This window comes from Meriones unguiculatus, chromosome 8, assembly GCF_030254825.1.
Source record: "Meriones unguiculatus strain TT.TT164.6M chromosome 8, Bangor_MerUng_6.1, whole genome shotgun sequence".
Taxonomy (NCBI): Eukaryota; Metazoa; Chordata; class Mammalia; order Rodentia; family Muridae; genus Meriones; species Meriones unguiculatus.
The window spans coordinates 85,457,501-85,469,121 of record NC_083356.1 but is presented as its reverse complement, the minus strand read 5'-3'; the positions used below and the strand labels follow the sequence as shown (position 1 = coordinate 85,469,121).

The following is an 11,621-nucleotide window of genomic DNA, read 5'->3' as shown; positions in this document are numbered from 1 at the left end:
CCTGGCATGTTGGAGTCAGTAAAATGATAAATTTAACACCTTTCATAAACGTGTGTGTGTGTGTGTGTGTGTGTGTGTGTGTGTGTGTGTGTGCTTATAGATTGGGTATTGAGCATTGTTTTAAAACCAAGCAACAACAAGGTTCAGACATGGCCTTGTTGAGCAGGCCACGGGGTGTGTTATGACACCGAAAGGCTGCCTAGAGTGCACACTCCTTTACACAGTGCTTCCTGACTGTGGCTCAGTGCCTGCAACAGCAAACCAGCCTATCCTCGGTGGCTTGTCTCGTGACTCGCTTTCTGCCTTCTTCGCTCTATGTACCGGGCCTTTCGTCCATCCCCTCAGATACCAAGCTCCAGTAGACCTCATCTGCCTGTTGGCTTTTGCTTTGTCCTTTCAGTCTCGGCTCTGGGGCATTTTCATAAAACTTTCTCATGATCTCCTATCACACTGCTTTTCTTCACAGTACTTCCTATTATTTTTCACCATTCACAGCATGTACATATTACTAGAATTTAGAATGTAAGTTACATAAGGGCTAGAGACTGGACCTGTCTTGTTTATTGTTGTCATCTGAAACAATGGAGTCAGTAATACTTATTAAATAAGTAAGCCAAAGGAATGCATGCGCCCTCCCAATGAGGTACATATAGGCTGTGTTAAGGAGAAAGCACTCGTGTATCAACACAGAAAATCAAGAGGGGACCAAACTGATACAATTATGTATGAGTAATGACACATGGAGCTTAGAGGGTTAACAGTGAACTAGTATATTAATAGCCAAAGCTACAAGTATACAACAAGGACATTTGTTCAACCATGTTTGTAGCAGCTTTATTCGTAATAGCCAGATTCTGGAAACAACCAGATGTCCCTCAGTTGAGGAATAGATTCAGAAATTGTGGTACAATTGCTTTCCCATAGTAAGGGGAACAGGGACTATTTCTGACAGGAACTCAATGACTGGCTCTTTGACCTCCCCACTCCTCAAAGGAGGAGCAGTCCTGCTAGGCCACAGAGGAGGACTTTGCAGCCAGTCCTGAAGATACCTGATAAAACAGGGTCAGATGAAAGGGGAGGAGGTCCTCCCCAATCAGTGGACTTGGAAAGGGGCAGGGAGGAGATGAGGGAAGGAGGAAGGGTTTGAGAAGGAATGAGAGAGTGGGATGCAGCTGGGATACAGTTAATAAAATGTAACTAATAATAAAAAAATAAAAATTATAAAAATATAGAATGGTGAATTATGGTACATCTACACAATGGAACACTACTCAGAAATTATAAACAAAGAAATCATGAAATTTGCAGGCAAATGGTGGGAAGATCATCCTGAGTGAGGTATCCCAGAAGCAGAAAGACACACATGGTATATACTCACTTATAAGTGGATACTAGACTTATAATATAGGATAAACATACTAAAATCTGTACACCTAAGGAAGCTAAGCAAGAAGAAGGACCCTGGGTGAGATGTTCAGTCTTCATTCAGAAAGGCAAATGAGACAGACATCGAAGAGGGAGAAAACAGGGAACAGGACAAGAGCCTATCACAGAGGGAGGACCTCTGAAAGACTCCACTCAGCAGGGTATCAAAACATATGCTGACACACATAGCCAAACTTTGAGCAGAGTGCAGGGAATCTTATGAAAGAAGGGGGAGATAGAAAGACCTGGAGGGAACAGGAGTGCCACAAGGGGAGCAACAGAACAAAAAAAAAAAAAAAAAATTGTGCACAGGGGTCTTTTCTGAGACTGATACTCCAACCAAGGACCATGCATAAAGATAACTTAGAACCCCTGTGCAGAAGTAGCCCAAGGCAGCTCAGTATCCAAGAGGGTTCCCCAATAATAGGACCAGGGACCATCTCTGACATGAACTCATTGGCCTGCTCTTTGATCACCTCCCCCTGAGGGGGGAGCAGCCTTACCAGGCCACAAAGGAAGACAAAGAAGCCAGTTCTGATGAGACCTGATAGACTATGGTCAGATGGAAGGGGAGGAAGACGTCCCCTATCATTGGACTGGGGGAGTGACATAGGAAAAGAAGAGGGAGGTAGGGTGGGATTGGCAGGGCATGGGGGAGGAGGCTGGGATACAAAGTGAATAAACTCTAATTAGTAAAATAAAATAAATTAAAACTGAAAAAAAATTAGCCAAAGCTATTTGAATAGCCAGAAATAAAAAAATTGATTAAATTGTTCTAAACAGGGAAATGCACACCTCAGGAAACATTTTAGAAACTATGTTCAAAGGAAGCAAATTTCAGTGAGAAATGCTATGGCTGATGTGAGTGGCATAAGGGGATTATGCGTGCAGCCCTCGATAAGTTCGTATTACCTTACACAGACAGGGTAGTGTCTAGATAGAGAGAGCGCTGACCACTAAAGTAAATGAGGCACAATGTAGCAGAATCCTGTAAGGGTCTCTGTTGGTGACCCCAGAGTGATTCTGCAGCAGTGGCAGACAGATTAGCAAGGGGACTGTGTGAGAGAAGAAAGCAGAGAAGAATTTGGTAGGTGGATTGGTTGTACAGAAAGAAGGAAAGAAGAAAATTGCTGGTGAGTTCAGTTTGTGTGTGCCAGCACTGAATGCATGTGGACGGGCTGGCAGAGTAGGTTAGGAGAAATGCCTGAGAGGTCTCTGAGCCAGCATCACCACAGTGTGCTTTTAGCCACCTCCGTGAGGCAGGCTGCATTTTTACTTAGAGTGGTTAACCCTTGGGCACTTCAGTGTCTCGGCTCTTCACATCTGCACATTCCCTTTGCACTACAGGGCACTGTGGAAGACTGATATTGTGGCGTGGGGCAGTTGTGTTCAGTAGGACCGTGTGCAGTCGTCACTGTTCCCTCAGGCTTTCCTTGGGCACACCCCTGCTGAGCTGTGCAGGAGACTGCACATGGCCACGACTGTCTCTCCCTCCCAGTACCTGGGATGCAGTACAGTGCTTACAGAGTGCTGTGGAAACCACAGAAAGAGTATCATAGTCTCTGTGTGCGTGTTCCTTTACTTCTGTTCTCACCTGGGCCTCCTTTATGTCTCAGCCACTGGTCCATGTGCCCTTTCAAATGGGCATCCATCCTTCATGGCCACCAGGCTTCAGCTTGCATATCAGGGAGTTGCAAGGGATGTTGAAGGAGTGAATGTTGCTTCTGGTTGCTCTCCAGCTTGTTCCCTTTGAAGGCCATGTCGCCTTTATTCTAAAAACTTCCTGACAAGCCATTCTGTATAACTCAGTTATTCTTGCCACACCTCGGGGTTATTTAACAGATGCTTGTGTGGTGCTTGCTATATCCCAAGCATTATTCTAAACCACTTGCAAGTATTAACTAACTCTCCATATACTCCTGGTCAGGCTTATTTTTTTTTATTTTTCCTTTTTGGAGAACCTGAGGAATGAAAAAAACCAAGTAAGGTTACACAGCTAAATAAAGATGTAACTGTATGCTCTTTGGAGTTTTGTGTACTTACTTTCTGACTATATTAAATTAGAGCATTAATTTTTCCCTAACTCACCATCTAGCATGCCTACCTTCCAAGCAGTCATAATAAGTATAATAACTACCTATTTGATAGGTAGGTACACTATCAACAGTGTACCTATCAGCAGTGTCAGTGGCTTTCAATAACTGCCTCTAAGTCAATCTTTTCTCACTCGTGTAACATTCAAATGGCTCAGAAAGCCAGAAAAGATAGAGTTTATATGATACAGGAACATTGGATGTTTTTTTCTCCAAGTTGATTTTGTAACAGCCTGCTGGTCTCCTGCACACATGTAATACCAATACTCGGGTGGCTGAGGAAAGAGGATCTCAAGTGCTAAGTCTGTCTGGACTGCATAGGGAGACTGTGTCTCCAAACCCTCATTCCCTTTCTCTTCACAAAGCACATGGGAGAAAATGCCATTGCTAACTGAAGACACTGCTGCCAGCAAGATACTGTTATCAACACTACATTTCCCTTGAAATTGTTAAGAAAATTTAAATCATACAACTTTCTGTGGCCTCACTACTGTTGGTTATTTTCAAGCAAAAAAATCGTTTTATAAAATTCATTTTCCTGGAAAGTGTCGCAAAATTAAGACAGTTCATTATGTTTTATAGCCCTGTGACTCATAATTCCTTTGTATCTTTTTTTAAACCTTGTTGTGGTGTTTACAAAAGAGGAGAAAGCATAGGGATAGTTGGTGACTTATGTAATTCTCCTTGGGTGCACTGGGCAATGAAGGCAAGGCATCCCCAGGCCAGCAGCAGAGCAGATCAGTGTCCCTGACCCTGAGCACTGCTGCAGTTGTGAACACACATTTTGAGTATCTCCTCTGTGCCAGGCACTACAAGTCATACAGGATGATTGATCAAGTAGAAGGGATGGTCTATCACACAGGGCAGAACATGATTTGCTGTGTTATTGATCACTTCCTGGAACACTGCATTGAGTGCTAGACTGAGCATTTCCTGATCTTCCAGCATGCACCTGGCACTGTTCTATGCCCTTCCTCCATTGCTTGACTTAACCTCCACAATGAACCCTTCGAATCAGGCAGTATCAGAATTGCTCTTATGAGCCAAGTAAGATCACAAAAAAAGTTCAGTTGCCAAAAACCATGATCTAAACATTATGCAGTCTCCAAGGCCAATGCTTAGCCTGTGTTCTCCATGGCAATCCCCAGTCGGCTTTCCATTTTATAGGGAAGAAAACAGGAGGTATGGTCAGAGAAAATCCTGAGCATTCCTGTGAATCAGATATACCTTAAAAAAAAAAAAACTTTCAAGTTTATGTCCTAAATATATTTCATCCCTTAGATATTAAAGTATCCCCAACACAAGAAAATTGTCAAAACAACTGAATAAATTGTAATAAATAAATAATAAAATTAAGAAAAGAAAATTGTCAAAACAAGTATGAAGTAGAAAAAATATCCCACATAATATTTGGTATCTATGTTCTCTAAGTATCACTCAAATGATATAGACTAGGTCTGTTGTACTAGAATAATACAATTTCAATATCTTACGAGGTTTAGAGAAATATTTTTAGAAACAAACCTAAAGAATTAAGGGATGAAAGAAAGATGCCTTTTCAGTATACAGTATTACCAAGCACAAGTTCTAAGTGGTTTTGTGTTATGTCTTTTGTCTCAACAGAAGTGACCCTGATATAGTTTAACTTTTAAAGTTCTTCTCAGCTCTCAGCTCTTAAATTCAAATAATCTAGGGTGCAATAAATTATAGAAAACCTTAAAATTACAGTTGCTTAAAACATAAAATATATGTCTTGTCCACACCTTGTATTCATGCTCATGAGTAGGATTTTACTGCTAATGACAGTGAGGACCCTGGCTGATAAAGAGACAATAGCTATCATCCTAAACATTCCCAGTTACATGAAGAACTAGAAAACTCAATCCCTGTGACAATAAGTAACTGCACTGTGTGGAAATAGCACAGGGCTTTCCTCCATTCATTGGCCAAGGTACTGCCCAATCATCAGAAAAGCCAGCCCTGCTCTCTATCAAAAAACAGGAAACAGAAATAATTTGATGCTCTGCACCAGAGCTTCTTAATGTACACCATGGTGTAGCTCCTCAGAGAGAAGCCACGCCTCTCGAGGTTTCTACCCTCATCTGGGTCAGTCTAGCCCCACGGATAAAGAGCTTACACATGTGTGGATGTTGCCTACAGTCTTGACAGTGTTGGGAGCGACCTGAAGATTTATGAAGATTCATGTCCTTTAAGAGGGAAACCCTAGGAAGTAGAGGTGCTCTGTGAAACAGGGTGAGTTCTTTCAGGGCTTTTGGCATTTTACAAAGCTTATAGACGTTGTCAATCAGGGATGATTTCCCTCCATTCCTGGGGATATTTGGCAATGTGTACACACATTTTGTTGTCATAACTGTTGGGTAGGAGGTGAGGTCCTGCCAAATAGGACACCAGTTATTCTGCCAAAAATACTAGAAAATACAGGTCAACCCAACAACATTAGCATATCCAATAGTAAAATGTCAGCAGCACCATGACGAAGAAGGTATGACTGCAGAAATTTAAATCATCAAAACAGGTTAGAATTGGGTCCAATAGCTTTCTATATGAGTATCAGCTAACTCAACTGTACAATAAAAAGGACATGAGAAGGAAAAACAATAAGCCACCTACTCTATTTCAATGAATTTTTATGAAGATTTCCATAGGAGTAGGTAATTTGGGAAAAGTGCTAAAGTACTATGCAAATTTTATTATAAGACTCGGGGACTTCTCTTCAGAGTTTGTATATGGAATGAGTTTCTGAAATACTTTTTGAGTCCAAAGAAGACACTGAGTGTGCTGTATCTCAAAAGTTCATTTTTATTCAGGCAATTAAAAGGTCGTTCTGCTCTATAAACCATCTGCATCTAGTTTTGTGTTTAAAAAGAACAAAAAAGGCTAGGAACTCTTGAATGCACATGTTTGAGTGTTGGCCAGTTCTCATGACAAGGTCACATTGTTAGCCCTTGAGATGACTTTTTTTTAATTTTAGTAAATGTTTTAGATATCAAGTCAATGGAATGTGTTTGTATACTTCGTAATTTCCCACAAATGGTAATTCTAAACAAAATATTCTTTTGTATAAGCAGCCAAGGCCTTATGTAAGATTCTTTTTCCTTATTACAGATATGATACTCTTTCTCCAAAGGAGTTTTAGCTGAGACATTCAGGCAGCCAAAAAGGTCTGAAGAAAACTGAAAACCTGAAACATGGTTTTGGCAGACAGAAGCCATTCTGGTTCCCCTGTAATTTAGGTCAAGAGTGGTGTGTGGAAAGCTTCTGGGTAGCATCTGGCCTGGCAGTGGTTCCTACTGTGATCTTGTCGTGGTCCTGGTTCTTAGCTCTGGAGTAAAACACTTGATAATCTTGTGGCAATTTCCTCCCCTTCCACCTCCCTTTTCCCTCAGCTCCCAGCTACTGTCTCGTTTTCAGCAGTGTGACTATACCAAAAGCCAGCTCTAGGAAGGTTCTAGATATACAAATAAACCACATCAATGTAAAATTTCTGTATAAATTTTTGTATAAATCAAGTCCACAACAAAGTAATCTTTTAATTAATATTGAATCATAAGATCATATGTGATAGGAAATAAATTCTACTAGTAAGACAAGACTGAGTGAACTCTGCTATGTCAAGAACATACCATTCTTTATGCCAGTCCTCTTTCTGGGTATGATTTTAGTCATTATTTATTCACTTGACATGAAGTTGTTAACCAACTGCCTCTTATATTCAAGTAGTGTATTGTGATTGTCAAGAGAATATTCCCTTTGCGTACAGCCCAGAAGATACCTGATAAAACAGGGTCAAATGAAAGGGGAGGAGGTCCTCTCCAATCAGTGGACATGGAAAGGGGCAGGGAGAAGACCAGGGAGGGAATGAGGGAGGGGGATACAGCTGGGACACAAAGTTAACAAAATGTAACTAATAAGAACAATAAAATTAAAAAAAAGAGAAAAGAAAAAGCTCATGTGGGGGAAAAAAAAGAAAGAAAGAAGCCAGTCTGATGAAACCTGATAGACTAGGGTCAGATGGAAGGGGAGGAGGACCTCCCCTATCGGTGGAATGGGGGAGGGGCATCGGAGAAAAAGAGGGAGGGAGGATGGATTGGGAAGGGATAGGGGAGGGGGCTACAGCTGGGTTACAAAGTGAATAAACTGTAATTAATAAAAATAAAATAAAAATTAAAAAAAAGAATATTCCCCTAGGATCTCAGTCTAATGTGGAAAAAAATTTATACATTTACAATTTGTTATAGCATGCCATTATTTATAACTTTTTCACTATTTGGGACATATTAATTATAAACAACATTTTTCTTTTTTTTTAATATTAGTTACAGTTTATTAACTTTGTATCCCAGCTGTATCCCCCTCCCTCACGCCTTCACAATCCTACCGTCCCTCCCTCATCTTCTCCCTTCCCCTTTCCAAGTCTACTGATAGGGGAGGACCTCCTGCCCTTTCATCTGACCCTGGTTTATCAGGTATCTTCAGGACTGGCTGCAAAGTCCTCCTCTGTGGCCTAGTAGGGCTGCTCCTCCCTCGGGGGGGGGGGGGGGGCAGGGCGGAGGAGGTCAAAGAGCCAGCCATTGAGTTTATGTCAGAAATAGTCCCTGTTCCCATTACTAGGGTACCCACTTGGATACTGAGCTACCAGGGGCTACATCCAAGCGGGGGTTCTAGGTTATATCCATACATGGTCCCTGGTTGGAGAAACAGTCTCAGAAAAGACCCCTGTGCCCAGATATATTCGGTCCTTGTGGAGCTCCTGTCCTCTCCAGGTCATACTAACTCCCCCTTCTTTCATATGATTCCCTGCACTCTGCGGAAGGTTTGGTTATGAGTCTCAGTGTCTGCTTTGGCACACTGCTAGGTAGAGTTCTTCAGAGGCCCTCTGTGGTAGACTCCTGTCTATAAACAACTTTTTAAGGCAATCTCATATATTGAGATCCCTAATTATAGTGGAGAAAAGTAGTGTGTTAACTCCATTTTCAATGTACAGGTGTAAATGAAAATCTCAGTACATGGAATTGCCCTCACATGGCTCCCAGAAAGAAGTGTGTGAGAAGGTCACTTTCCCAGGAATCTGAAACCTGGATTGAGTAGAATTTTTTGCCAGTCTGATGGTGAAATGAAGAAGACAAACCACTATGGCAAAAATAAGGAAGACTAAAGAAATTAAAATTAATTTGCTCGTGACTGGAAATTTGCCGTGTATGTTTTTCGTAGCAGAAACTTACAGACTTAGCAGAGTCCAGTTAGGGAGCCGCCATATTACTTCATATGTCCTCACAGAGCTGCTGTGAAGTCTTTAAAAGAGCAGAATGTCAAAGCTAAAGTTCAGAGAACTTATAATGGAAAACTTGTCCTGTCAGGTTTTCATGAAATGATAACTTTTTAACATTTTAATATTTTTGTTTTATGTACATTGGTGTTTTGCCGGCATGTGTGAGAGGGTCGGATCCCCTGGAATAGGAGTTACAGACAGTTGTCAGCTGTCATGTGGGTGCTGGGAATTGAACCTGGGTCTTTTAGGAAGAACAGACAGGGCTCTTAACTACTGAGCCATAAAGAATGCTGTACAGAGTCACAAATAGAAAAGTAGGCAGAAGTAGATGATTCAGAAACAACTGCTGTGTCTGTGTGTCTAATGTGACAAGCAGAGTGACAATCTAATAACCTGCCTATTCCAGTTCAAAATCTATGGGCCTTTTTGTTAGTAAACAAGAAACTAGTGAATAAACCAATAACTTCCATGAAGTAAAAATAGTAAAGGCACTGTACATTATGTCTTAGATATTCGTGCTTCAGCACTTAAATGAGTGTATTTGATTGTATAATAAACTAAGTACATAGTATGAATATGCCAGAGAGGTGAAAGCTTATGATGACAGGCACAGTGACTCCCTTACCTTCCTTTGTGCCACACTAGGCTGGTTGATATGCTGCCGTCTCACTTATCCCAGCAGCCCTTGGGAGGTCCAACTTCTTTCTGATGGAGAAATGGGGAAACGAAGGCTTTAGTTAAGTAGTTGGTCCGAAGTCACATAGCTGATAAACAATAGAGGTGATAGGAGAAGAAATAAATACTACATCAAAATTTAAGGGGAAACCTATAATTTTGCCAGTAATAAATGTAAATGCATAGGATTTATGAGTGAGCAGTTATATTCACCAAGACAAGGAAAGCAAGACCAGCCAGCTTGTGCGGTAGCATCTGCATTCAGGATGAGGACAGTATAAATAATCTTCCAGAGCCGTGCAGGTTAATATACTCATATTTTGCCACAAATTGTAAACAAGGTAGAGGAATACCTGGCCAAACTTTTTCTAGTCTCATTCCCTTCCCTGCCTTTCGATTGCTTTCAGAACACTGAGATCCTGTTTGTCCCTTGCCCACACCTCACCTTCTGCTCCTGGCAGTCTTGCTCCTGTTTTCTGAAGTCTTGCCTTCTACAAAGGACTCATATTAGACTCCCCAGCCCTGGGCGTTTATCCCAGCCCCTGCTCAGTTTATCTACCTAGCGTCAATATTCTTCCTAAACCCACACTACCCAAGAACAGACTTGTAGTAATGCAATAGTAATAAGAATATATCTTACAGATTTTCTGTAGGATGAAATTCAATTTTGTTTATGGCAAGGGAGCTTCCTCACAGTCCTGCCCCAGCCTAGTGTCTTACGATTTCCCATTCCTTTTGTCATTTTCTGAATGCATCTGTTCATTTATCCACCCCCTTGTCTTGTGTTACTCAATGCTTAAATTCTTCTGCTCATTCCCTCATAGGCATACTCATGCCCTTTCTTCACCTGACAAAATCCCGAGTGTATTGAAGTCTCTTTACCTCCCTTTCCTCTTCACCTCCATATTACTCTCCATACTGATTTCTTCACTTGTCAACATGTCACACTGCACTAGAGTAATTTGACATTTGGCTGCTGGAATGAGGCCATGGCAGAGCTCCCCAGAGGACAGTTTCTTGGGCTTTAGTACCATTTCAGGATGGGCTGCACAGAGGAGTCAAGGCACTCCACACTTCAACCCCTGAATGAGGGTGAAGATTCTGTTCAGTGGCTGAGCAGCTCCCTTCTCAGAAAAGCCTTGTTAATTCTGTCCACCCTTCCCTTCTAAATGCAACTCACTCTCATTTCTCAGTGCGGTGTCCTGTGAGGGTCTGTGTTGCTGCTGTGGCCACTCCCATGTGTGTCGTGCCTTGACTTATTATCTTCTACTCCCGCAGCCCCTCTGAGTGGGATATGTGTAACTCCTACTAGAACCAGAAGATTCAGAGCGAGTCTCAAGACAAGATCATTTTCCATTCTACCAGGGGGAAGACCATGAAGATAATGTGTCTGGAATACAACTCCCAAAACATCTCTCAAGAAATTGTTCTCAGAAGTTATAACTGTGTGAACATCACTGAGAAAGAGAAATATATTTTCATTTTCATAAAATGCTCTTAAAGTTTGTGGGAAATAGACATTTGAAAAAGATACATGGAAATCAGTGAATGAATGGAAAAGTTCATCAGAACATTGATAGATAAATAGGAATTTGGGAATAGACCTAACTGAAAGCTTGTAATGGTATCCATGGCTTAAAAAGATGTATTGAAACATAGGAGAAAGAACTTCTCTGTAGACAGGAGAGCTGAGAATATAACCCACCCACTGCTTTGGTGTTTCCCTTTTGGATTCTTGCATTTGTATGTTGTCATGATCTGGATCGTGATTTGAGGCCAGAGCATATCACACAGAGCTGTGTGCTTCAGCCTGGCTGTTTCCTGTTCTGCCTCTCAGACCTGGAGTCTAACAGAAAGCAGCACCATGAGGAGTGTGTATGTGGATCCACATAGTTACCTTTCCCAGGTCTGTGTCCCTTGGCCTGAGTTGTTTTCTTTGCAAATGGAGGGTATCAGTTCTTTGCTGCCGAGAAATGAACAGGACCAGATGCTGGGAAGGTCAGCTGTCCATTTCTGGCCATTCATTCATTATCTGGGTCACCTCTTCTAGCTTTATTTTACTCCTCTATAACACAAGTTATATATGGGACTAAAAGGTACTTTGGAGACCAGGGCTTCTCAGCTTCAAATGAGGTTCA

General features: G+C 41.6%; 1 protein-coding gene across 14 annotated transcripts in view; it reads left to right on the top strand.

Annotated features, from left to right (window-relative positions):
• Gtdc1 (glycosyltransferase like domain containing 1) overlaps positions 1-11,621 on the top strand; it is a 409,253-nt gene that overhangs the window by 382,670 nt on the left and 14,962 nt on the right. The window lies entirely within an intron of this gene.